This window comes from Epinephelus moara, chromosome 3, assembly GCF_006386435.1.
Source record: "Epinephelus moara isolate mb chromosome 3, YSFRI_EMoa_1.0, whole genome shotgun sequence".
NCBI classification, from domain to species: domain Eukaryota; kingdom Metazoa; phylum Chordata; class Actinopteri; order Perciformes; family Serranidae; genus Epinephelus; species Epinephelus moara.
In genome coordinates this window covers 22504095-22526582 of record NC_065508.1, presented here as the reverse complement: position 1 = coordinate 22526582, position 22488 = coordinate 22504095, and the positions used below count along the sequence as shown (strand labels likewise).

The window sequence follows — 22488 nt, the reverse complement described above, 5'->3', positions numbered from 1 at the left end:
ATATTTATAAATGGGCTAACGGAGCCACTAGTGTCTGACAGGCCGAGAGCCGAACACGGCAATGTGAAATTTCAGTAGAAGTGGGAAGGGGAAAAGTGACACACATCATGTTTGTTCACCAGAAAGTTTATGTGTTTTTTGGTTGATGAGAGAACTAGAGAAAAATAAAACTGCAGCAGTATGGCAACATTTTGGATTTGAAGCTGACGAAAGAGCGACACGGTGCACTGTTTGGAGCTGAACATTGGTTGGACACACTCCTTCTATTTATTCTTGTCTCATGTTGTTTTTAAAGCACTGCAATGGACAAGGAAGGGCTGAGTCATTAAGCTGAAATGAAGAATTTTTACACGATACCTTTTTATTACACAACAAAAAGGTTGCAGCTGGCTGGAGGGAGCTCACTGGAGGCTAAAAGTTTCTGGTAAATGACCATCGCTGACAGCCTACTTACTGTTGGTATGTTGTTTGCCACTTCCAGTAAATATCCCGATATAAAATATGTGTTTTCTGTTTAAAAAGTAACGCTTCAAATAGGACGATGGTTATTGCAACCATCTTTGAAGTGGTTATGTCTCCAGAGTCATCTCGAGCGCACAGCTGATAGCTCAGTGGTTTGTGCAATAACAGAAGTGCATATTGAATGGATTCAGTGTGGACAGAGAGCTATGAGGTCACACAATGAGACATTACAATCCAATGTTTGTTGGCTGTTGGGACATGGTGTCAGACCAGTTTAAACATTTTTACACTGCCCAACCCCAAGCCCATAGCACTACCTGAATCATGCCGTATTTAATAATCCCAAAGGCAGCTACAGAAGGGCAAAGAAGTTGTAATAATCATCACAGTCCTTTACAGTGAAGTTGCAAAAAAAAAAGCATTTCTGGTGGTAAAATGCTGCTGTAAGCAAAGCCCCTTTTCCACTGCACAAAACCCCTGCTAACATCTAGCTTGTTAATGTAATTGGAAAGTTTTCAATTGGCATTCACACCTGCGTCAAATGACTCTGTAGTAGTCACGGGTATTTATCGGCTCTGGCATCGATGGAGACACAGCACCTGGATGAATGCACAAATTTTAGCACCTTAACTGGTGAGATGCAATGACTGGCTGCCACTAAATACTGTCCGTCTGTGCCCAAGCAGGGCTTAAACATTGATCAAAATTAGTCTGCAGCGAGTTCGAAAGAGAGACTGAGAGATATTTAAAAAGAAGTAACCACTGTAAAGTCTTCACAAGCCTCCATGCTGCTTTCTACTGATTACTAACTGGTTTTCTGGCCAGTCTGCGATGCCATATGTGACACAGCAAAAACAAACCCCACACACAGAAAGACATACTCGTCTGCTGCAGAGCTGTGTGCACAGCTCTGGTCTTCTGGCAATAGGAAAGGAGTCTATTGCTTTTTTTAAGTGGGTATAGACAAGCTAATTTTTGTGTAAAAGGGGTGTTATAGTAGTTACTGGATGGAACTTGAGTTGTATGAAGACTGCAAGGAGAGGAAGAGGGAGTGAGAGAGCGCTTAGACGAGTTAATTTAATTACTTTAAATCAACTGTTTTGGGGTGTGCTGAGTAGCTGTGGTACAACCTGTATAACACATGTAAAGGTGTCTATATGCCTAAATAATAGGCAGAGGAATATACACACAGTTTGCTCTCTGCATCATAGTACCACAGTGCAATGTGTACTTATTGTAATGCTGCAGCTAAATGCTTAAAAGGTAAAGATAAATTTGCTTACAAGTGCAGTAAATGCATTAGCGACAAAAAGACTAAATTGAATAAAAGGTCCAAGTCTAGTAGAATATGGAGCTGATTCGATTCCCTGCTCAGACATCGGATGATCTCTGAATGAAAATACAGAACTGTAGGGTTTTTTTGTATTTGTGTGAATGATTAAAACAGTCGAACCCCGCCACCAAAATGCACAAATACTGTACACTCACACACACACACACACACACATGCTCAGCTGTACATACACAAAGAAACTGCAGTCTTGCCAAGTGGCCAAGGGGGAGAGATAGCTGGCTTGCTCCTCACATGGTGCCGGCCCTCTCAGAGAGTAATGAGGCCAAATGGAAATGCATTTAAAGCAGCGCAGATCATGAGATTAGATGGAGGAGGGAGGTAAGAGGGAGCGGCAGCAAATAACCATCTTAGGCCACGTCCATGTGAATACAGATACATTCATAATACACTGTTAATGCATCGAAGATCTTCTGTCCAGATTAACGTTTCTCAGATCGTTTTTCTTGCAGTTCACATCTATACTGACCTGCGAGAACAATGAACAATCATATCTCTTTGTAGCTTTCCAAAATCAACAATCAACATACACACACAGTGATAGGTCAGATGTGTGAAAGTAGGAGTCATTCAAACTTCTGTCTCATTTTATTCTTCACACAGCAATCTCTATTATTTTTGTGTGTTTAGCACAAGATTATAAATACCTTTGAGTGTGGCTGTTCTTCAGTGTTCATTATTTAGGAGGGTTTTACGAGGGTCTGAATTATCATTAGGGGTCTCTTCCTCTCCAAAACAAACAGATCAGGTATTTAAAAGTGGTAAAAACACTGAATAAAGCTGTTTAATGTTACAAATAAGTTTTTTCCTACTCTTGGCATGTTGCCGCTCATCCCACATCTGCAAATGTGTGCTCACCTATTTTCTCTGACAACCTATTGTGTGCGCTCCATATTTCTGATCCAGACATTTCGGAGGTTTTTACGTTGAGCCGAATTATCCGCAGACGTCTCTTCCTCTTGAACACAAAGCAACGTGGCGATTTAAACTGGTAAAAACACTGAATAAAGCAGTTCTGCATGTAATAATCAGTGTGTTTCAGATGCTGCTTGTCGGGGAGGGGCTGCTAACTACAGTGGTTAATGTGACAATGCTAAAACACGAATGGCCCTAGCTAGAATCAGTGTTTGGTGTGTCTGTTCAGGGCTGTTGTAGAGACATGGGGGTACAACATAGCAATCCCGCAGTGGTGGGTGCGACTACAACCATATCAAGTTAATGTTCTTTTTTTTTTGCTTGCTGTTAACATGGTATTATTGTCCTGCAAAAGTATACACAAATGTGTCAACAAATCTACGCAGAGATGGCTGTTATGGGTAACAGAAGGTCACGGATGCTTCCCAGATTTTGACATTTTGGGAAGCACTGCGCATCAGTCAGGCTGATCGGTTAATCAGCTTTCTGGTAATACATGTTTGACACTGACAAGAGAACCACATTTTAAAAAAGAAACAGCTTTGCAAATGTCTTCAAACAGCACAGAAAAGCTTGTTCCAGCCCTTAGTCATGTCTCAGACACTTTATGCTGTTGCTGTTAATTGCTACTGTTCACCTTTTCAGTCAAAATGAACCAGTTAAAATAATTAACCTAAAATCCAAAGACAGCTTCACAGTCCTAGCCAGCCAAGTCTGTGTATGTCCTCATAATGTCAAGACCAGTGTGTACTCGCCCTGTGAATACTGGGACATCATGTCATCAACAACAAAAACACTCATGACAGTATGGATTGTTCATATCAAGGCTGCAAATCATGATAGTTTTCATTATACTATTACATACTGTCAATGTACTGATAATTGATAAGTGATTTATTATTCAAATAATTATTTGGTCAGTAAGGTGTGAAAAATTATGGAAAGAAATGCAGTTTCCCACAGTACAAATTCAGTTGCTTGCTTTGTCCAACCAACCGTGCTGAAACCCAAATATATTCAGTTTGCAATGGCAAACAAAAAGAATAATCAACCTTTAAAATATTTGCAGATGAATAATCTTTTGATCAACGTAAAAAAAAATTAAAAAAAATTAAAAGTTGACCAATAATCACATTGTATTATCGCTTTGTTGTACAGTTGAACAGTTAGGAACAAAGAAGCAAAAAAGACAAGTGGCCACTGGAAAATGCAGTGCAAAAGCAATAAGAGAGGAGCTAACAGCAGGGATGGGGGACGTGGATGAAACCCAAGTGCGGCAATCCATCACTGGGAGGGAAGGAGAGATGATTAGCAAGCCAGACTGTAAAAACAAAAATAAAACAACCCAAGAAAAAACACGTCTTCCTGTCCTCTGGGCTCTCCAAGGAGAGTCTTTTAAACAAAGCCTGAGCGTAAAGGTGCTCTACCCTCCAGCATCTCTCTGTGTCTCTCCTCCTTCCAGAGGTCCAGCCATAAAGGAGCTGATAAGAAGGCCCAGGTTGGTTAGATGAGGATGCATTTTCAAATTAGTCCGAGGAGAGAGGAAAAGTCCTGGTGACTAATCTCATCAGGCAGAGCGGTGGCCGTGGCTCACTCATACTCTGCCCGCCTATCAGCCCATCTAATTGTTAAAAAGAAGAGGCCTGCCATCCATTTCCATGACCTCATATTTACTGACTGGTTGAGCCAACCCCCCGAATGCGGCAGAAATACTGCAAGTCACGTCAAAAAGTTAGAGAGGAATCTTGGATGGAAAAATGTGGTTGAGCTCAACTTCAAGTTCAACTTCAAGTCTAAACTCAAGTGGAACAAACTGGTGCTAAAACGATAAATTGATAAGCTAATCATCAAAAAATAAAACAATTTTGACACTTAGGTAGGGCTGCCCCTGGAAAGCCGGAGATTCAAATCATCAGTCAGAGACCCCTCATTGGACTGATAATGCTTCAAGTTGAGTAGTCGTTTTTTGTTTCTGTTTGTTTCGTAGTCGGTGTGCTGAGCAGTGCACCTCAGGGCACATTTTGGTCCCCAGATTTTGCTGTGGATTGAGCACTCTTGAATTTAATGCTACTCTTTGGAACAAACGGCTGCAGACACGATGCAGCGGTACAGAAGAGGAGAGACTCTGCACTGTGAGGCTCCAAGATAACATTATCTTCTCTCACATGCTTAGAAGTGGTGAATTTACAGCTCACAACAACTTAATACGACACAGACTCTGGCTTTTGTTAGATATCTAGCATTGAGGGAAGTGTGTGTTTTTTGTCACGTGTGTGTTAAAGGTTCCCTTTGGAGTGTTAGACCTCTAGTAGCGCTGTGGAGCTAAAATTTGTGAGTGGGTCCCAATTTTTGGTTGTCCAATGTGTGCACACAAGCATGCAGGCAATGTGATACACAGACAGACACAGATGGCAGTCACACATCAAGATGCAGTGTGCGCCAAGAGAGTCAGGGAAGAAGAAGAAGACTGCAATATAAAGGGAATTTAGAAGTTTTCCAAAATGCCTGTCCATGTTCAGAACTTGGTGTTGCTCTCAAAAATTTTGTAATGGGGAAAAAAATGACTTAGGACAACAAGTAGATATACATTGCTGATGTTTTTATGATGTAGTAGCCCATATTCATTCAAGGCTTTTTATTTCTAACCATCCACTTAAGTTCCTAGAGTATCCTTGAGTGTCCTACCAATGGATTTTTTCCTATAATAATAACAGCAGCTAGAAGCTATGCGGAAGTGCCAAAAACTGCAGTTCCTCTTGTGGCCACTTGAGACTAGGGCTGCACAATTAAACAAATTTTTATCACAATCACGATTTTGGCTTCCTACAGTTAAATGAACATGATCAAGTATGATATTGACGTTTAAAATGCATGCTGCACTCAAAGAAAACTCCACTGCACATCAAATCAAATCAAGCGCTTCCTAAACTAACAGCAGCCTTTGCTTTTTAAGAGCTGTCATGCTACTATGAACCTGTGAAAAACTTTCCTGAATGTTGCAGTTGCAGACGGGCAAAACGAAAAGCATCCGTGATCGACTGTCAGCATCCATTGCTTGGACATAGGAGAGAGCAAATCCTATGCAAAGAGTGCATGAGATGTGTCTGTGCTGCAAAGCAACACAACTACCTTGTTAACTACCTGAAAAAACACCACAATCAGCAGAACGATGAAGCATGAAGGCCAGGAAGAACAATAACGTTGCTAATGTTGCCGCACCGTTACCATTAATACCCATCCTTGTCCAGCTTCAACTAGGACATTCATAATAGCAACGCTGCAGCGCATCATGGTACCGTAACTGCTGTAGTAAAAAAATAAATGTGGCACTGAATTCAAGTGAAGAAACACCAAACATTGCATTATGTAAAATGAAAAATGAATGTCAGTGAAGCGAACCAAACTGAGAGAGAAACAGTCACAGAGAGAGAGAGAGCTGGTGTTTCAGGAGGCCGTCAGTGGTAACCTGAGGATGGACCTTTTGTGCTGGGGGAGTATCAGTAATGACTGAGCCTCTGCCCTGGGACACACACACACAGATACACACTCCATCACTTTCACAAAAACACACACTCTCTCTCTGCTGCCCAATCACCACTGACACTGCCAGGTTTGAACTGAGGCTTCTGTCTGCAGTGTTGTTCACATTAAAACATATATTTACAGGTTACAGGTTACATATATTTGCATCACTGAATTCCTTAAAAAGAGGCCTGAGTACGTGGAAAAGAATCTTTAATTTACAGAAGTCTCCAATTGCTGGCTGACATGACATGTCATGTCATTGCAGCTTGTTCCATGTAGGATGTATAAAATGACTATTTAGCAAACATTGAGTACAAATTGTCACATCATTTTTTTGAGCCATCGGCATGAGAAACTTTCCTGCATTTTGGTTTTCTTGCTCTCCTGTGGCTCTCCCTCTCTCCAGGACACACACACACACACACACAAAGAAGGACTCACAAACGTCACACACTCCTCCTCCCATTCAGATCACTTTCTCCCAAGCAATAGTTAGCAGGCAAAATGTGTGTCTTATCTGCAGAGCTCCGGACCACTACTATTTTGTCACATTTTGCAACCATGGAGCACCAGTGCAGCTTCCAAATATTATTAATATATAAGCTGGAGAGCTGTTAGTGTGTTTCCAGCTTATAGTGAATAAATCATCATGTTTAAGGGAGCAGCGGCAACAGTGTAACTTCGTGCTAACTGCTAATGTCTATTGTTGACCGGAAGCTCTAAGTTCATGGCAAAAACATCAACACTTCAGGTCGGAGACAAGCTCGGTGCTTCCATATAAAAGTTATGTTATAACAGTACTTTAACTTTATTATGACTATTTTATTTAACTTCATTGTGACAGTAGCTATTCTGCTTAACTTAAATATAACTGCAGTTCATTTAGCCATTTTCAAAGCCATTTTGCTCAGCCCTAAAAGTACCAGTTATAATAGGCTGACCAAACGTCCTCTTTTGCCCGGACATGTCCACTTTTCACGTCCCGTCCGGGGCGTCCGGGGGTCTTTTATAAACTGATGATAATGTCCGGTTTTCCGTGTGTGTGTGTGTGTGTGTGTGTGTGTGTGTGTGTGTGTGTGTGTGTTAGAGTGCGGCATGGGCCGCATATCTCTGTCCGAACCCGAACCGAGCCCGACATTACTTAATGACCAAAGCACTGAGTTTGTGTCACACAGTGGTTACAGGCTATTTAACAGGCCAGGCGTGCGCCGTGGGTACTCAGCTGCGGAGAGGGAGACCTCCGTGTTTGAGATGGGAGTGGGAGGCGCGAGGTCCAACGCTTCTAGCGAGAGGAGAGGGAGAAATAAAACAAAATAAGAAAACCTGTCTCCCTCTTTTATTTTATTTTCAGCATTTAATCAAGGCGGAGGCGGGCGGCTGGAGGTCCGAGACTTCCAGCGAGGGGAGAGATAGAAACAAACAACCAGTGTGTGTCTGTGTGTGTTATGTTCAGGTGTTGTCACGTAAATAACAGTGCCCAAGCAATAAACAGGACAGACAATAGGATTTTATTTATTTTTACCACATTTTCACTGAAAGCTGACCGAATCCGACCCGAGCCCGAATACAATTTATAGCTACAGTTTTGACCAAACCCGGCCCGACCCGTCGGTTACCATCGGGCTCAGATCGCCACACTCTAGTGTGTGTATGTGTCCCTATTGACGCCTATCTGAATTTCTGTCTTTGAGAGATATTATTTTGTAATATAACTGAATTTTCTATCCATACATATAAATTTTAAATGTATTAAAATTATGAGGCACCTTTGAGTAAACTGCGAGTATCATTTAAGTAGGCTATGTCGTGGCCGGCTGAGTGTCCTCTTTTTTGGAAATCAAAATATGGTCACCCTAAGTTATAACAAAAGCTTCAATTGACTATCCATTTATCCACGTCATGCTGTGTATATGGGTCCAGGTCATGTTGATTTAATTGAATATATCATCAGGAGTTATGGTTACATACAGTCTCGCGTGACCAGCCTCCCTTACTTCGGAATGGGAGTCTGGGGATATTCGTCTTTCGTTTTGTAATAGAAATGGGCGGGGATACTGAGACCACGTGACGGCGTTGCCATAGGTGCAGCACGTGTGTTACCTGTAACAGAGACGTTGCAGCTCTGCAATATAGCTGAATCAAATGAAATCATATCCATTTTAATCTCTTCTTGCGATGCACTGAACACTTCCTTTTCTGTTGTACTACGGACAACAATTCCGGGAACGGGTGTCGGTGGCTTAGTGGTAGAGCAGGCGCCCCATGTACAAGGCTGTTGCCGCAGCAGCCCAGGTTCGAATCCAGCCTGTGGCCCTTTGCTGCATGTCATCCCCCCTTCTCTCTCTCACCCTTTCACGCTTACCTGTCCTGTCCATTAAAGGCAAAAAATGCCCAAAAAATATCTTTAAAAAAAAAAAAAAAAAACAGTTCGGGGAACAGCAATTCCGGTTTAGGCGGGTGTGAGGCAAAGCTCATCAGCCGTTGGTCGAGGAAGTATGGAAGTACACGGATTTAGATCCAATCAAATCACTGCCGCTGGGAGCCAGCACTAGTTCTGTTACAACTTTCCTATGGGAATGTCCACAGACGACGGAGTCAGCCAGCGTACTGACGTCATCGGTGTCTGTGTAAGAGACTTGGTTACATACTGCTCAGAAGTACTGAAATATGTGATGATAAATTAGCAGCTGGTATGGCTATGATGATGGTATTAAATATCATTCTGTGTGGTATTAAAAAGTCTTTAAAAAATAGATATTCAACCTGGTGAACCCTGCAGAAACCCTCTTTTCTTTCTCTCTTTGCTATCGTTGCTTATGCCAAGTAGTTCTTCTACCTGTTTCACATGAAGCAGAAACACGGTGAGAGCTATTAATTTTCGGACTTGTGACAGTGCTGTTCATTAGCTGACTAAACAGCTGCTCATTTTTCATTTTTCAAGTACAAAAATCTCTTAAGGTTTAAAACCCAATGATTCAAAAGTAAACAGGAACCTATAAACGGTGTCGATCCCTCGTCTCCCCAACTTCCGCTGAGTCTGGACGACCTACTGATGTTCAATTTTAGTTTAATGGACAGAGCATCTCTCACCAGTGACATCATGGTTTCAGGCTATTTTAAAACTGACTCCAGTGACCCTTCGCCTTGGAATGAGGAGGGGTTGCCCTCTCCTCTCCTCTCCTTTCCTGTTGTCGTCTCCTCTCTCCTCCCTTCCTCTCATTTCTCTCCCTTTCCTCTCCTCCCCTCACATCACCTTCACCGCCTCCCTCCACTCTCCCATTTCATCCTTTCATCCTTTCTCTGCTGTCCTTCACTTACTTTACTTTTTCGTGCTCTTCTCTGCTTTTTGGCCTTTTTTTTGTCCCCCTCTCTTTCCAAAGTATTAAACATATTCTTTGAGGAGAGCATTGGTCTTTCATAAGATCTGCAGTGTCCATCACAGTAACTGAATAAGCGAACAAGTACTTTAAAGCAACACATTTTGGAAAATCCACCATTTTTTCAACTGAGAAGATCAATATTAATTGAATCTCTGTGCATTCAGGGAGCTGAACAATTCTGACAGTAAGAAAAGCCAGCTGCCCAGCAACTCCAGACAGGGCTGTAGGTCATGAATCTAACTTCCTCCAATGCAACCCCACTCCCAGTAATGCCTCATTTCCACTAGACTAGTTTAAATCGACTCAACACAACTCACTTGTGGTACCAGGTGTTTTCCTTTGTTTCATTTTCCATTGCAGATAGTACCCCCTTAATATAGGAAGGATTCTCAGCTGATTGCCATACTGATGCCGCATAAAACCGCCATGACTTCATCATCTTCCATCAGCAATGATGTCTGCACTTCATCAGTTGTACAGCGTAGTTTTGCAAAATCTGGGGCAAGTGAATAAATTGTGGTCGCTATTGATGGTAGCTTGGCTATTTAAATATGGTGGGTTTGTGAGGGATCTGCCGTGACGATTATAGTGATGATTGTCTCCGACCAGTCAGTGGTCTGTGGAGTTTTAATTCCAGCCCTTGGTATTGGCTTGGCTCACTTGGAACCTTGACTGAGGTGGTACCAAAAAACTATTCACAACTTTTACCGATGGAAAACCAAAAGGAGTGAGTTGAGTTGACTAGAGCTGTGCCGTATATTTATATATTTCGTAATTTAACTATTCTGTAACACATTCTGAAAATCTCATCTCCTCACATGATGGTCTATATATAAGAACTGTACCCCAGCCGACCCAATTAGACTGAATACATTCTTGGAACCCATCGGCTGTATTCGGCGAATGACTTCCGGCAGACGCGATTAGGCCTCTGGGGGCAGACCCCCGATTTTTTGGCATTCCGGTTTGATTTGGACGGAGGAGGTGAATTGCCGTTTCTGACTTCCGTTTATATATAAGTAAATATGCTGAACCATTGCGATGGATTCAGAGTTTGCAGTGACGCCAATTATGTTCCGCCTCGTTAGTTCACCGCACGGACCGTTTAACCTGGCAACAGCTGCAGCCGGCTCAAACGTGATTGGTCAATATCACGCGGACTACAAACAACCGGAAACCAGGACTCTTCCGCTCTTCTTCCGGAGGCAAGATCTCTGGGGTTTGCCTACAGACTCTACATTCACTGAATGTAGAGTCTGTGTATAGAGACTAGACTGAGTATAACTCAGACCCCTTCTGACTTGGGACCCAGGGCAGGTGTTTGTCATTAGGGGAAAAAAAATAAATAAATAAATAAAATCAATCAGACAACTGCAGCTCGTCCAGAACGCTGCTGCCAGAGTCCTCACCAACACCAAGAGAGTGGAGCACAGTACACCAGTGCTTAAGTCACTGCACTGGCTTCCTGTGTGTCAAAGGATAGACTTTAAAATCGTGTTACTTGTCTGTAAAGCACTAAATGGTCTCGGGCCTAAATACATCTCTGATATACTTGTACGTTATGAAGCATCCAGACCCCTCAGATCATCTGGAACAGGTTTACTCAGTGTTCCCAGGATCAAAACCAAACAAGGTGAAGCAGCCTTTAGTTTCTATGCTCCCCGCCTGTGGAACAAACTTCCAGGATATCTGAGGTCGGCTGAAACTGTCAACTCATTTAAATCAGGGCTTAAAACATTACTATTTACTGCAGCTTACCAGTGAACTAGATATGTAACTTATTGTTAGGATAATCTGTAGCTTTTGTTTTTATATTTGTCTGCTGTTGCTTTTGCTTTGTTTGCTTTTTAAATGCATTTTCTGCACTGTTTTTAACTATTTATTTTCTTGCTTTTAGCTCTTGTTTTTAATGATCTGTTGTTTTTAATGTATTTCTCTTGTAAAGCACATTGAATTGCCTAGTGTATGAATGGTGCTATATAAATAAAATTGCCTTGCCTTGCCTAGGAACAGAGTGCGCCTGTGAACACCCCTTACCTCAAAATCATCACTTTCCATAGATCCACCTTAGCTTTGTACTCCAACACATTAATTCCTAAACACTTAAAGTTTAATTTCAAATCCAAAGTTGTGTATTTATGTGTAATAAATTGTGTCTAATAGACTGTAGTTGCAATTTGAGGTGTTGCCATTGTGTGAAGCCCACACAGAGAGCCTTAAAAATCATGGAGAAGTATGGTAAAATAATACATTCATATACGCATATTTAAACCAGCAGATTCATAAGGTCAAAACATTTAAGTACAGTGCTGCCAGATTTTCTGTGTGTGTGTGTGTGTGTGTGTGTGTGTGTGTGTGTGTGTGTGTGTGTGTGTGTGTGTGTGTGTGTGGCCCGTCAGGCACTAAGACCCAGGGGCCTTCCTCCTGATGCCCTCCGGGAGCACAGCAGGATTGAATGACAATAAACTGGATGAGATACCGGATGTGCCGAATCTGACCCCAACGGAAAGACTGAAATAGACACTGCAGACCAGCAAGTCCAGGCAGGGTGGGGGTGGGGGACAAGAGGGGAGGGAGAAAAATAGGAAGGAAAGAGGCAGTGAATGAGTGAGGGATGGTGGTACTAATAATGACTTACAATGAAAGTGGAGCTAGATGTTTAAAGAGAGAGAGATGTATAAGATAAATGGAAAAAGTCAAAATGAAAGGGAAAGCGTGAGAAAGCTGGGGAGGAAGGAGGTCATTTTTGGAGATTATTTGACAGCGTGTTTGCACAAATTGAATAACTGCAGGTTGTCACCTAACAATAATAGACTTGCCCACATTTAATCCTGGTTTTGGTGCAATCATTGGTGGGTAAAGTTTTTTTGCACTCGCTCTCTGTGCCACGATTCAGTGAATTGTGATGGAAAGGCTTCAGCTGTCTAGTTACACAAAGTGCCATCAAGGTCTTTCCTCGCACCTAAGAAAGGACATCATGCTGACCAGATGTTTTTTCTTTGTAGCAAGTAGCTTCATAACCCCTGAGTCTTGTTTTTGCAGACCACCAGTGGTATATCTTCCAACCTTGCAGTAGTGACGTACAGGTGTACTCCGAAACCCAGTGACATCACTGTTGGGGGAGGTTACAGGTACAACAGTGCAGATTTCTGGCCACACCCATTAGTAGTGCTAGAAGCAGTCAGTGAAACAGGCTTAAAACTTTCAACCAGAAAGGGAAGAGAGGCACTGCTTTCACAGAGTTGTCTCTCTTCTGAGCTGGGAATGGAGGTAGTTTTAGCGCCAAAATGATGTATTTACAAACCGGACAGCTGGCAGGACGGGATCATTTGAATAGCTGTGATGTTCTGGCGACGTGTCAGGCATGCACCCTAATTCAGGAGATTTAAAACGTAGCTGGTAGCCGCCAGCAGCTAACTCAAAGAAAACAAATAGCAGCCAATATATTCACAAATTGGGGAAACGATAAGGTCTAGTAGCTCCCTGACCTCCGAACAAAGGACAAGATCAGCCGCCGTATAACAGAGGAGGTAAATGATTGTCATTGTCATGTTTTGCCACTGTTATTGTTTAGAAAGTGCTGCCAACACATATGTTATATGCCAATCTAGAGACCAATTCTGTTGTGTGGTTATGCCTCTTTTGATTCCGCAATGCCAGCATGCTAACATGCTGTCTGTCATCACACACAGTAGCTGAATGATGCCACCATTGTTTGGTTCTTTGTAAAAGTGTAAAGGCGGCATGAAGGAGGGACTTTCTATAGCACAATCTCTGTGTAAAAAAGACTTAAGTCAGGTTGGTTCCTGGACGAACTTTTGGTTACTGTCACTCAGTTGTACAGTTCTTTTCAGGCATTGTTGAGTCCTGGATGTTCAGGCTAATGGAACAGTGGATAAGGTTTTGGTTTGATCTGGAGTTGAAATTTACTTTTAATGGGACAGCCAGTAGCTCACCTGGTAGCAGACAAAAACATCTTAATGAATGAATCTTGCTTAGATGAAGTTATTTTTCCATGTGCAGTGTTAAGGGAATGATGTTATGGTAATGAAAACCCAACTGACCAGCCAAGTGGAGGCGCTAAACCTTTACAAAGCAGAGATTCCTGTAGTTCTGATAATACTGTGTTGCCACTGCCCTTTCATGTTATGTCTTTTTAAAAGTTAACATTAATCCTCAAAAGCACCTGAAGAGCACAAGTGATCTAGTTTCTCCATCAGGGTCTTTTCATGGTGGAAAATATTTCTCTCTCTTTTCGGGCAAAGAGACAAAAAAACTTCAATTGTCATTTTGGGAGCTTTAGTGAAACCAGGTTGCATTCTGCAAGGTCAGAGTTTGGCAGCAGTGGGAGTGTGATGCAAGTTCCTGAAACTTCAGATGAGCATGATTTGCTCTCTTAGTTATTCATCAGGTGGTGTTTGCCTTAGGTTTGTTTTGTTCATTTTTGCTTTCCAAGAATGAGAAACTGCCGGTAGCAACTGTCTCTGTAGTTTGATCATGTCTTGAATATTGAGGCTTCCTGTACAGTTTTCATTGACAGTGTATAAAGTACACAGTTCTTTTCTCCAAAAGAGAGCTAAGATGCTCAATTTCTTTTTCTGGTAGTGTTATTTTTGTGTAATCCAAATTAAAATGGCATCACACATACAAACATACAAAAAAAAGTGCTCCAGGTATCATTGTTGTGAAAGCAAACCTTCATATACCTTAACTTTAAAATATTATTAACACATTATTGTTGCTTTTTTTTTTTTTTTTTTTTTTTGCCTCTGGACACCATGGCTCCAACTTGCAGCCATTACTGTCGGCCATCTGGATTTGAAATTAAATCGTTCATTCTGGGTCAGTCTGAATGATGCCACCATTGTTTGGTTCTTTGTAAAAGTGTAAAGGCGGCATGAAGGAGGGACTTTCTATAGCACAATCTCTGTGTAAAAAGGACTTAAGTCAGGTTGGTTCCTGGACGAACTTTTGGTTACTGTCACTCAGTTGTACAGTTCTTTTCAGTTACTTGAACCATAATCAGATTTTGCGACTTTAGCACAAATTGAGCTTGTCTTGTCAGGGTTCAAGGTAAATGTTTTGTTTTTTTTCTCACTTGTCCCGTCTTACCCAAAATCAACTTTTACGTGCCCCTAAAATAGTTTAATTCTTTAGTGATTAACTACAGAAACTATGGTTAATTACCATGAAAAAACTACCTTGTTTTGTCCAACTTGCTCTCAAACCTGGGGCAAAGTATGCAATACATAGTTTAAGCTTTAGTTTTTGCCCACATATTCCAACACTGCCCAACTGAACTCCTGTTTTGAGGATAATTGCGATTGCATTGCATTGAGAGCTCATAAACCTTCTCTTACTGCACATGTGTAAGTCTCAGCAGAGTTGAGAAGAAAGTGAGATGGCCCACTCCTTAGCTGCTTCCATCATCGGCTCTGGAAAAAATTCAGTCTTTTAATTCTTTTTTACCAGTTGCTCAATCAGGCAAGTGAGTTGCTAGATTTACTAGCCTGACGTAACATTTTTGCCCAGGGCAAGCGGGCATTGTTGAGTCCTGGATGTTCAGGCTAATGGAACAGTGGATAAGGTTTTGGTTTGATCTGGAGTTGAAATTTACTTTTAATGGGACAGCCAGTAGCTCACCTGGTAGCAGACAAAAACATCTTAATGAATGAATCTTGCTTAGATGAAGTTATTTCTCCATGTGCAGTGTTAAGGGAATGATGTTATGGTAATGAAAACCCAACTGACCAGCCAAGTGGAGGTGCTAAACATTTACAAAGCAGAGATTCCTGTAGTTCTGATAATACTGTGTTGCCACTGCCCTTTCATGTTATGTCTTTTTAAAAGTTAACATTAATCCTCAAAAGCACCTGAAGAGCACAAGTGATCTAGTTTCTCCATCAGGGTCTTTTCATGGTGGAAAATATTTCTCTCTCTTTTTGGGCAAAGAGACAAAAAAACTTCAACTGTCATTTTGGGAGCTTTTGTGAAACCAGGTTGCATTCTGCAAGGTAAGACTTTGGCAGCAGTGGGAGTGTGATGCAAGTTCCTGAAACTTCAGATGAGCATGATTTGCTCTCTTAGTTATTCATCAGGTGGTGTTTGCCTTAGGTTTGTTTTGTTCATTTTTGCTTTCCAAGAATGAGAAACTGCCGGCAGCAACTGTCTCTGTAGTTTGATCATTTCTTGAATATTGAGGCTTCCTGTACAGTTTTACACAGTTGCACGATATCAGACACAACCTGTCAGCTACACACTCCGTTTTCATCTTCAGTCTGACATTAAGTCCACTCTAACTGATTTCTGTGGGGGAGGGGGATCTGACTTTCCCCAACCAATCACTAAAGCCCAACATATCTACCTGAATCTAGTGTCATTTTAAGTCCACACTGAAGTGTACTCATACCAACATACTTGCTTTGCTTGGATTTTAGGAGTGGAGTGGAGAGAGTAAACAAACTATGATGTCAGGCGATATGCAGAAGCAACCTCAAATATTGCTGCTTGATCAGTGATTTCCATGTCAGACACCGATGAGAAAAGCCATTCTTTCCCAGCAGAATGACACAGCGCCGGAAGGCATCATTTAAAAATGCTGCCGGAAAATAACGTGACTTAAGGACCTGGAAAGTCCCTATGTGGTGGGCGGGAGGGGTGCTGGATGGGTCCAACAAAGACTGGACTTTCACCCAGGAGCCCAGTGAATGTTGAGGCGGACCATGATGTTTTTTTCTAAACCTAACCATGTTACATAAGGAATTATGATAAGGGTGTGATGTGTTTTACCAACACAAGTTTCTTTTGAAATGATTGTATGCATCTAACGAGCAGAAACTGTACAGATTTTGTACATTTTCTGACAGACCAAGTGTATTTTCAACTGACATGGCATCCCGGAACGTCAACAACAGAAGCACCCAGGTAACCTAGCACGTCATATGTAGACGTCAAAAGTCCACAGAAGAAGCAGGAATATGTGACAAGATAAGAATGAGAATATGTTGTGTACAACATGCCATTTTAGGATAACCTTGATAGCAGGGTCTAGCTTGTCTATAGCACTCTCCATTATTGTTATTACTCCACCATTTGACAACTTATGACAACAGCTTGACAACGTATCCTACAGCTTGACAATGTGTCCTACCAGCGGCACCGATTGGCTAACTGTTCCCAGGCTGTTTAATGCCACGATGCCACATGAATCCATCAACTCATTGGAGTAGTCGGATTTTGGAGGTCTGGACCCAGGCAACCATCACAGTATCATGGCATCAAAAGAGCGACATAAACTTACAATTTTGAAGGAAAATCCCACTTCTTGGCAGCATCTCAGCCTTTTTACTTAATAAATGACTTAAAAGTTTTTAAATTAGCAAAAAAGATGCCAAGTATTTTTTGTCAGTAATCAATCAGTCTACTGGGCAACTTCAACCTCAGCTTCAACTTCAACTTTCCAACCTCACGTAGGGAAACAATGACTAAATTAAATTTGTACTCCATGGCTATGTCCAGATTGCTCATATGTGACACAGATCTGTTTTTTTTTCTTTCAATTCTGATTTGGGCCACTTTTATATGTGGTCCTTGGTCAGATACGGATCTGATTTTTGCAGTGCAACTTCAGTCTGAACACTTGTATCAGAATTCTTATGACTTTTAAGTCAATCTAGATCAAAATTTGTCAGGATTATGTGACGCAGGAGTCACTTGGTCAACAGAAACAAAGAGGACACCCTGAAATACTGGATGAAATCTGTTTCACTGAAGCCATTCACGTCACAGTCCCACTATGCCTGGCTCTAAATCACCATACACACACCTTTGTACAGAGGTAGCACCATTGCTCCACAACAGGCCATAATTAAAAACGTGGCTTTCTCTCTTGTCATATTCTTCATCATGTGCTCACAAGTTTGTTGACTTCCGCTGCACATCTGCTTATAAATGAAACAGTAAATGCTGACGTGAGTGGTCTCCATGTTTGCCTCCATACAGCAGTGTGTGACATCAAACAAAAAATAAAATCTGAGCGATAAATCCAAATGTAGCACTGGGGCTTGCATTGTGAACGAAGTCACAAAGCGAATATGTCAGGATTTCTCGATTTAATACAATTATTTTTTTTCTTGTGACATCTTGTGGCCTTTGGAGGGATTACACCTTGAGACAAAAACATGACTAAAAAATAATGGACATAGCCACCGTGACATTGCTCATTGCAATGTGGAATCCTGTTTTGAAGCCTCGAGTTTGGCATTCAGGAGCCACCATCTTGTTTTTTGGGGGGTTTTTTTGAGCCAGAAGTGACCATATTTGTGCAAGAGCCTGAGGAGGAGCCAGGGGTGGATCTGACTGAGAAGCTGAGGACACTATAGACAGCCTGTGACTCAGAGTGGCCCACCCTTAATTACGCGTAACTTTAAGCCTTAATAACATTTTAACGGGTCAGATATATAAAAATTCACTCCTCGTACAGTTATCATGAAGGGGGATATAAGCTATAGAAACCAAAACCGTTTCTTGTACCAGGCTGTAAACATGTTTTCTGCCGTAAAGTTCCCATTTAAACATGAGGGTCATTGGGGATTGACTTGCTTCTGGAGCCAGCCTCAAGCAACCATTCAACGAACTGCAGTTTTGAGCACTTTGCTGTTGGCTTTATTCTTCAACTCCAGCGGTTGCCAGAACTTGCAAACAAAAGGTTTCTTCCTGTTGCTAAGCACTGATTGCAGCACATTGACGACTTCTTTATGAGAAACTCTTCTTTTTTATTGACTCCAAACCTTTGGAAGTTTAAAGTCTTCACTTTGTCTTCTCAGTGAATTCTTACAAGAGCAAATATTTGTGTTTATGAACTGTCAGTTCTGATGCAGGAACAAAGGAGCAAAACTGAATTATACTTTACTGTATTTCTAAAAATGTCAAGCAATATTTCTGTCAAGACAATCGCTCTTTTTTTTCTTTTTTACCAAGTGTTTTTACTGTGAATATTTTCTCTCTCTTTCCACAAGTTTGTGGTTCTGTAGTGCATTAGTCAGTGCATTAGCTCCTCTGCTGTGGCATAAAAAAATCCCTCCATCTCCTCCCCCCACCCCATCAATCTCACCATCCGTCCATTTCATCATTCGTTCATCTATCCGCCATATTCCTCCGCTCCACATATACTGTCCCCTCCCATCCATCCATCCATCCATCCATCCATCCATCCATCCATCCCTGCATCCCTGGTCAATCCCTCTGCCTAACAATACCACTCCTCTCATCCCATTCACTTTCTTTCTCTCTCTCCCTCCCCCATCTGTCCGTCCCATCATCTGCTCCTCCACCCGCCCCTCCAGTCCCACCCCAGCGGAGATTGGTATTGACATTCTGCATCCGACCTTGAGGACAATCAATCCCAACCCCACATGTCCCCATCACACTTACACATACATACACACACACACACACACACACACACACACACACACACACACACACAGCAACTACTAATACACTGCATTTAATATGATTATTATACTTTGGTAGAAATGTGCTCTCTCAGTGACCCGAAAGTTTTCTTGAAGTTAACTAACTTTCTCAAAAAGTCAGTAAATGCACAAACTAAACGAGACTGTGCAGACTGATAACCTGTCAACGTGACTAATTCACCTTCAGTAACAATAAAACGATAGCTCGGACCAATCTGTCCACCAGGGGCAAAGCAGGTTCCTTCCACTCACATCCCCACCCAACAGTCAAGACACGAGATGGGAAACCAGGCAGGGAAAGAAATACACCCATGCATTTGTACAAGTCATCTGCAGCATGATTTAATCATTCACACAGGGAAGAGACGCGGGGAATTTTGCCATCAGATAGGCTGCAAAGGATTAGGGAGGTGAAACCATCAAGAAATGACCTGAGACTATCAGCTCAGTCTGCTGATAGGGAAATAAACCACTTTTCTGTCTGAGTCTTGTGTCAGACCTTGTGAGTTTGGACTTGTATGTCCATCTCGGCTTGATCTGATCGGATGTTTTGCTAATTTACTTAAAGTAAAGACAATAGAACACAACTTTATAGTCTTTAAGGTTGCGGATCAACTCACAGGACCTAGAAAACTAATTCAGATTTTTAGGAATGTTGCATGACAATAAGGCATTTGGTGCCAAAAAAAAATAGTGTCCACATCCTATCCATCTGCATCTGGTTTTCAGAGTGCCTGTAGTTTCTTTTAACATGCCTTTTACAACCTAGAGCCACACTTTATGTACTACTTTATCACTTTTTTATTCCCTTAAAGTCTTTATAGTTGTAGGTATGTCTGCAGGGAAACACTCTACAATTGCTGCCTAAATATAAAGTTAAAAAAGCTGAAATAAAATGCCATTCCAAGATACAAAAGGTGTTTGCAAAGCTACTCAAACCTTTTGAATACTGCCTTGTTTTATTTTTCAAAAACCACTATAGAATTTTTTCATCTCAAGGTCATGCAAATCATCAATAGTTCATCAGCAGATCAGATGGCGGCAGGACGAATTTATGATTACCTCTGATTGGTGGGTGATCCATCCTGCAGCGGCGTGCTGGGGCGTCCTGGGTGTCCGTGTGTGCTTCTGACAAATTAACTCTACAGTATTCTTATAATATCCCTTTTTATGATTTGTAGTTTGTCTCTGGAACTCAGTGATAAATTTAAGTTGATCTTAATCTACTTTTGTGATTTCTTTTTTGTGATTACTTAATCTTTAATTTCCAACTTTACAATAATGCAGGTGGTTATTTTGCTAAATACTTATATGATCTCCAACTTGGAATTTTATAAGATTACTGTAGCTCTGTTGTCTTAAGGGTGTGTGTTTGTAGGGAGGATGCTCTCTCTCAGCGTGACGCGCCCTCCTCCTCCTCCTCCTCTTCCTCCTCTTCCCGGAGCTCTTCCAGGAGCACTCTGATCCCGGTACGTCCTCCTGAAGTCGCCTCCTCCTACACCTCGGAGAAAAAAAAGCAAAGAGTCCCTTTTACGCACGCAGCATCGAAGGGCTCTGTTCTCTCTGTCCAAGTTGTAAGGGCGTTAAAGTTGCAAGAGATGCTTGTGATGCAGGGATCCTGTCAAAAACAGACACGCTTTTGCCGTTTTGATTCTGAAAATCTGCAGTTTTCAGAAAGAGGAAAGTGTCCTTAGTTGCAGCAGGAGAAGAGGAAGTGGAAGTATCTCCATGCAGAGTAGAAGGAGCGGTGTGATGCAGCAGTACACTCTTTCTGGGTGTCAAAAGAAATGATGAAAAGGAAAACTGCTGCTGGAGGTTGGAGTGAGAGGCTTCTGAAGTCAGAGATCGAACACAGAACTTTAAAATAAAAAATCTTCCTTTTTTTTCCCGTTCAAAAACTGTTTCTTTTCCCGTCCTGCTGTAGTTTCCTCTCCTCTCCCCGAGAGATGAATGACTGAGAGCTGGATGCACTTTCTCTCTCACCCCCTCTCGCTTTCTCACACACACACACACACACACACCAGTCACCCCTCCTCCTCTCTCTCTCTCTACCCCCACCCTCTCCCATCACTGAATTCAGTTCAGTTGTGCTTTATGAACATGACGGAGCAGAAGCCTGTGTGTTACTGGAACAAATGTTGACATTAACAGATGACTGAGACAATGACTGTCAATTTCTATAATTTAATTATTTTCAACTCAAACCAGTTTGTTTTATTTGAAATTTGAGTTTCCAGCAACAAAACTGGTGCAAATCAATGGAATCCAGTTAAAAATAATCTGTCTTTTTACAGAATAGTATGATAGAATTATGTATTAGAAAATTTTTGTTTTTGACACTGTATCAGAGAGGTGTTGATTTTAGTTTGTGTTGGTGCTTCAGATTGCACTGCAAGAAATAGATCACTTAACTTAAATTCAGTTTGATTTCAGTTCAGAGCTGTTCCAATACCGATACCAATTCTGGAAATGCCTCTGATGCTGCCTGAAATACTGGATCAGGTATCCACGAGTACACATTCTATACACCAATCAGATACCACATAATGTATTGATAAACATTTCTGGATAAAACCACAGTTTTTACCTGAGAACAATTTGTCTACGCTGCTCTAAAACAGTAGCCTATACAGCTCGTTTCGCTGTCCAGCCATGGGCAATTATTGTTTCAGAGCAGCGAGGAATAATTGTTTTGTGGTAGAAAGTTAGCCGTTAGCAAAATGTCATACAAGAAAGTTCCATGGCGTTCAGTATGTATTTTTGTTTTACAAAAGGTCTAACCTGAGCCATGCCATACAACAACGATGCCAATTTTTCACTTCCATACAGGGTGCTTAGTACACAGCTGTAATTTTATTTTTATTTATTTAACGCAATCGTATCAGATCCGTACTCAGTATTGGGCATTACACAAGTTGGGGAATCAGTATCAGGAAGGGAAAAATGGTATCGGAACTTTTCTAATTTTTGATTTAAAAGTGATCCCCTGAAATTAACATAGCTGCTAGTAATGTTAGCAAACCCTTACAAGCAGAGAGATGCTGTACATGAACAAGACTTTGAGGCAGTATTTACTCTTGAAAGTCCCTCTCGAGTAGAGCTGTCTGACTTCCTCCTGACTGACGCAGATCTTAGAGTCTTTACTATTTTTATTGGGACCTAATGGCTCAAATATACATAATACAAAGACTCGTTGCAGGGGGGCTTTTGAACAATGTATTCATCATTTGACAGCTTGTTCTTTTGTAATGACTGAATATGCACAAAAGTCTTTTTCGGCTAGTCGGCATCACATGACCTGCAACTCTGACGATGGCCTTTACTTCAAAATCGGTCGGTGAAATAGTGCAAAGAGCCTCCCCTACTGTGTCGCCTCTTG

General features: G+C 41.6%; 1 protein-coding gene across 1 annotated transcript in view; it reads right to left on the bottom strand.

Annotated features, from left to right (window-relative positions):
• LOC126388188 (protein sprouty homolog 3) overlaps positions 1 to 21055 on the bottom strand; it is a 30259-nt gene extending 9204 nt beyond the window's left edge. Inside the window, exon 1 of the mRNA XM_050041130.1 lies at positions 20172 to 21055. The gene's annotated coding sequence lies outside the window, so the exon portion shown is untranslated. The remainder of the gene's footprint in view (positions 1 to 20171) is intronic.
• Positions 21056 to 22488: the final 1433 nt, after the last annotated feature.